Here is a 5,913-nt window from a genome sequence, read left to right as displayed (position 1 = left end):
GAGGCCAGTGGTCACTCTGTAAACACCACACATTAGAACATTCCCATCAACACAGAAAATTCTATTGGAAAGCATTGGTGTAGAGCAGATGTAGAGATTCAGAACATATTTTAAATAATATTTACATGGAATTTTCATAACATGGGAACATTTTTATGATAAATGAAAGTTTGAGGGTTTTTTTAATGTTTATTTATTTGAGAGAGAGAGAGAGAGAGAGAGAGAGAGCGAGCTCGTGTGTGCACTAGCATGGAAGGGGCATAGAGAGAGGGAGAGAGAATCCCAAGCATGCTCCGTGCTGTCAGTGCAGATCCCAATGTGGGTTTCGATCCCATGATCCACGAGATCATGACCTGAGCAGAAATCAAGAGTTGGACACTTAACCGACTGAGTCACCCAGGTGCACAACTTTTCTGATATCAGCTCACGTCAGGCAGAAGATTCTGGTAGGAACTCTTAAATGGTCATTTTAACAGATTGCTGGAGGCTGAGTATGAACTACTGTGAGAATGAGAGACTCCAAGGGCCCACTGTATTGGGAGGCCCCACACCAGCTTCTCATGATGAAGAGCCAAGATGGGGTGCCTGAGTGGCTCAGTCAGTTAAGCATTTTCCTCAATTTCAGCTCAAGTCATGTTGTCATGGTTTGTGAGAAAGAGTCCCATGTCAGGCTCTGCCCTGTCAGCACGGAGCCTACTTGGGATTCTCTCTCTCTCTCCCTCTCCCTCTGTCCCTCCCTTTCTCTCTCTCTTTCTCTCAAAATAAACAAATAAACATTTTTTTTTTAAGTAAAAGAAAAAACTCTTCAGTCCCTTGCAGGGGGAGGGGAAATAAAACCATTTTGAAATATCCCAAGTATTCTTCATAGCAAAGGCCTATATTACAGAGGAAAGATATTTTACCAGAGTCTTATATTACCTCATGGGAAGGATCATTACCCAAATTCAGCCTTCTCTAGGCTTTCTGTCTCACCTAAGGGCCAGGGAGGCAGGAATAAGAAAACTAAGAAACACTTCTGAAAGTCACAGGTCAGGGACACAGCTCCACTAACAGACTGCGATTTAGTGATAAGATTATAGAATGCTTCCCCTCCCACACATCTTACTGCCATAGCATCAGGGCTCCAATGTAAGGACTGGATTATAGCTGAAAGAGCTGCAAGGCACAGACTCTATTTAAGAAGGAACTCTTAAGGAAACCCAAAACAACAGTGGGGAAAAAACAAAGGTACTAAAAGAATTTGAAGCTTTCAACACCTACAGCTATAACAAACATTACATACAGCCCTACTCCTAGTCAGACTAACATAAAGCCTCACACTAAAGATCTACTTACCTGAGTTCTTATTATCTGATACATCATTTCTGGATTTCAACAAAAAATTACAAAGCATCTGAGGGGGCAAGAAAAAAAGCATAGCCTGAAGAAAAAAAGTAAGCACCAGCTATGACAGATTTTCAAGTTATCAGACAGGGTATTTAAAATAAGTATGATTGATATATTATAGATTCTTTTTTTTTTTTCAACGTTTAGAGACAGAGCATGAACGGGGGAGGGGCAGAGAGAGAGGGAGACACAGAATCGGAAACAGGCTCCAGGCTCTGAGCCATCAGCCCAGAGCCTGACGCGGGGCTCGAACTCACGGACTGCAAGATCGTGACCTGGCTGAAGTCGGACGCTTAACCGACTGCGCCACCCAGGCGCCCCGATATATTATAGATTCTAATGGGGAAAGTAGACAAGGTGCAAAAGCAGATGGGAGAGATGAAACAGAGAGATTAAAACTCTAAGAAAAAATAAAAAAGAAATGCTATAAATAAAAAAAAAACACAAATATAGACATGAAGAATACATTTGATGGACTCATCAGCAAACTGGACATGGTCAAGGAAAGAATCAGTGAGTTTGAAGATGTGTCAGTAGAAACTTCCCCAACTGAAATGCAAAGAACAAAAAGAATAAAAACAAAAAACCCCAGAATATTCAAGAACTATGGCATAATTTCAAAAAGTGTTACATATCAGTAATTGGAATACCAGAAGGAGAAGAAAGATTAAATGGAGCTAAAGAAATATTTGAAGTAACAATGAAGAAGAATTGTCCAAAATTAATGACAGGCATCAAAACAGATCCAGGAAGCTCAGAGAACATTGAACAGGATACATATTAAAAAATAATAATAAATAAATAAATCTAGGAACATCATATTCAAACTGCAGAAAACCAATGACAAAGAAGGAAGAAAAAAGCCTTGAAGGAAGCCAGAGGGGAAAAAAAACAACTTAATTGTAGAGAACAAGGATAAGAATTATGACAAACTTCTTCAGAAACTAGGCAAGCAACAAGAGAATGGAATGGAACATTTAAAAATATTGAGAGAAAAAAAACCACTCACTCTTATCTGGATTAAATATTCATGAAAATAAGCAACCCCTAAAAAGAGAGTGAAGAGAGTTAATTTAACCACAGAGAGGAGTAATTTCAAGTGACTTCAAAAACACGGTAATTTGACCATACCTCTCTAAGACATGTATATCTCCAAGAGCATGAAGAATTATAAAGAACCTTTATACGGTTATGAGATATCGCATTGTTAGTAATAATATTTGAAATTGTTATTCTGACACTATGACATATGTCTGTGTGTGGATGAAGCAAAATATGTGTTAGGCTGATGCCATCAGGACCTAAGTTTTTACTGTAAAGAGATACAAATATAAAATACAAAAGTTCTGTAAAAACATCATAGTCTAAATTTGAATTTGAACACACAATGTATTTTCTCTTTTAAAAAATATGTATTTCTTTGCTCTTTCCACTAAAGTACTTAGAAGCAACGACCATAAATTTAGCAATAAATACTCCTAGAACCCAGATTATGGTCTCTGAAAAAAACACTTTCCAATAAAAGGAATCAGAACTTATTTGGAAAGTAATTAATTCCAGGTTGGGGGGCAGGAAATTTAAAATGTGATCCTGGAACATCTTATTATACCAGCAAGAAAAAAATTAAAAAAAGATTGGGGTTGTGTCAGAAGGACTCAGAAGCTTGCATGATGGTCCCCGTCCCTCCACTGGTCAAAGTGCAAACAATTTGAGCATCAAAAAATAAATAAATAAATAACTGGAATGGTTTTTAAAACAATAAATGGTTAAAATCCATGAGTTCATTATGATACTTAAAACATAATTTTTTTTTTCAAATCCTCATTGGCTACTTTAAAAATTTTTTTTTCAACGTTTTTATTTATTTATGGGACAGACAGAGACAGAGCATGAACGGGGGAGGGGCAGAGAGAGAGGGAGACACAGAATCGGAAACAGGCTCCAGGCTCCGAGCCATCAGCCCAGAGCCTGACGCGGGGCTCGAGCTCACGGACCATGAGATCGTGACCTGGCTGAAGTTGGACGCCTAACCGACTGCGCCACCCAGGCGCCCCTCATTGGCTACTTTTAAAGGAGGCCAAAAAACCAACTCATTCTTTTGACAACTGGTAAACACAGGAAAGAATTTTTCATCTCCTATAATTTGAACTTCAGTATAACTAAATCTTTGATGAAGGAAAGTATTTTTTAATAGAAATATTCCTACTTAAAAGCAGAAGGAACAATGGATTGTCTTAGTCAACTTGGGCTGCTAAACCAAAATATCATAGTCTGGGTGGCATGAAAAATAAACACTGATTTCTCCCAGTTCTGTAGGCTGGTGGTGCCAGGACCTCAGGTCCTGGTGAGAGCTTTCTTCCTGGTTTGCAGATGGCCACTTTCTTGCTGTATCCTCACAGAGTAGAAAGAGAAAGCTAAGTTTTCTGGTTTCTTCTTATAAGGGCACTAATCCCACATAAGGACTCTATTGTGATCTCATCCAAACCTAATTATTTCCCAAAGACCCACCTCCAAATACCATCACACTGAGGTTAGGGTTTAACAAAAATTTGGGGGTAGGGGGAACGCAAACATTCAGTCAACAGCACCCTCTAATGAAAGAGTGGATCTGGAAAAATTGAACTACTGTATGAGCCAGCAATTGCACTACTAGGTATTTATCCAAAGGATACAAAATGCTGATTTGAAAAGACACATGCACCCCAATGTTTATAGCAGAGCTATCAACAATAGCCAAATTATGGAAAGAGCCCAAATGTTCATCAACTGCTGAATGGATAAAGAAGATGTGGTACATATATATAATGGAATATTACTCGGCAATCAGAAAGAATAAAATCTTGCCATTTGCAACAAACGTGGATCGAACTAGAGGGTATTATGGTAAGCCAAATAAGTCAGGCAGACAAATATCATATGATTTCATTCATATGTGGAATTTAAAAAACACAACAGGTGAACATAGGGGAAGGGAAGGAAAAATAAGATAAAAACAGAGGGAGGCAAACCATAAGAGACTCTTAAATACAGAGAACAAACTGAGGGTTGCTGGAGGAGAGGTGGGTGAGGGGATGGGCTAAATGGATGATGGGCATTAAGGAGGGCACTTGTTGGGATAAGCACTGGGTTTTATTTTTTTTTTTTTTATTTTTTTTTTTTTATTTTTTCTCAGACTGTGCTCTCTCCCTCTTACTCTCCCAAAGGGAGAGAAAGAACGATCATCAATGGCAATCAGCAACTGTAACGACAGCACCAAAAGCCAACTTCACGCTCAGGAGAGAACACTTTACCTCCTCCTCGTGGTTTCGGGTACTCTACACATTCAGAGAAACTTCTCTAGTAACAAACTATAGAAATGATCCCTGAAAGTATAGTCTTAGCACTGGGTTTTATATGTAAGTGATGAATCACTGGGTTCTACTCCTGAAAGCAATGCTGACTTGAATTTAAATAAATAAATTTTTAAAAAAGAAGAAAAGAAAGAGTGGATGTGAGAAATGATCATTAGTGGCTGCTCAGACCACTAGGTGAAAAGCTAATGGAATACTAGACACAGATGGATCAGGCTGCAATGCTAGAACTACCGATCAATCCTTAACAGGATAAAAAGTGAACCAACCATTATGTGCCTCAACATGAAAGAACAAACCACCACCTCTTATGAAATAGTTCTGCCAAAAAAATCAAACCTGAACCTGATTAAGCCTCTAGATCAGCACTATCCGACAGAAATACAATGTAAACCACACAGGTAGTTTAAAATTTTCTACTAGCCACATCTAAAATGTAAAAATAAATACATGAAATTAATTTTAATGCCATATTTTAGTTATCCCAATATATAAAAGTATTATTATTGAAACATATCAATGTAAAAATTATTAATGTTTAACACCTTTTTTATGTGTTAAGTTTCTAAATTCTGTTGTATATTTTACACTTGCATATCACAATTTTGACTAGCCACACTTCAAGCAGTCAGTAGCTACATGGATGCTGATTCAAACAAACCAACTGTAAAAAATTACGAGATGATGGAGGAGATTTTAATACTGTCTAGGTATTTGCTTATAGTAAGGTACTATTAATTTTTAAGTGAAATAATACTACTGTGTTTACATTTTTAAAGAGTCCTTATCTTTTATTTATTTTTAATGTTTGTTTATTTTTGAGAAAGAGAGAGAGAGTGTGTGTGTGAGTGGGGGAAGGGCAAAGAGAAGGGGACAGAGGATCCCAACCAGGCTCTGCGCTGACAGCGGGGAGCCCAATGTGAGGCTCAGATTCACGAACTGCAAGATCATGACCTGAACCGAAGCCAAATGTTCAACCGACTGGGCCATCCAGGTGCCCCTAGAGTCCTTATCTTTTAAAGATACATATTGAAATATTTACAAATGAAACTATAAAATGTCAGAGATTTTCTTTAAAATAATCTAGGTGGGAGTAAGGGGAACAGATAAGAATAGAAAACACAAGACTGGCCATGAACTGACTGGCTACCACTAAAAAAATGGCATCAGTTTGCTG

General features: G+C 38.0%; 1 non-coding gene across 1 annotated transcript; it reads right to left on the bottom strand.

The window, feature by feature from the left end:
- Positions 1-4,553: 4,553 nt before the first annotated feature.
- Positions 4,554-4,764, bottom strand: LOC121036584 (small nucleolar RNA U3). The gene has a single exon (XR_005793401.1). It is a non-coding gene; the product is annotated as a small nucleolar RNA U3 (small nucleolar RNA).
- Between the last annotated feature and the right edge of the window lie 1,149 nt (positions 4,765-5,913).

The sequence above is a fragment of the Herpailurus yagouaroundi genome, unplaced genomic scaffold (assembly GCF_014898765.1).
Source record: "Herpailurus yagouaroundi ecotype Mexico unplaced genomic scaffold, PumYag 162, whole genome shotgun sequence".
Classification (NCBI taxonomy): Eukaryota; Metazoa; Chordata; class Mammalia; order Carnivora; family Felidae; genus Herpailurus; species Herpailurus yagouaroundi.
This window is presented reverse-complemented; position numbering and strand designations above follow the sequence as displayed.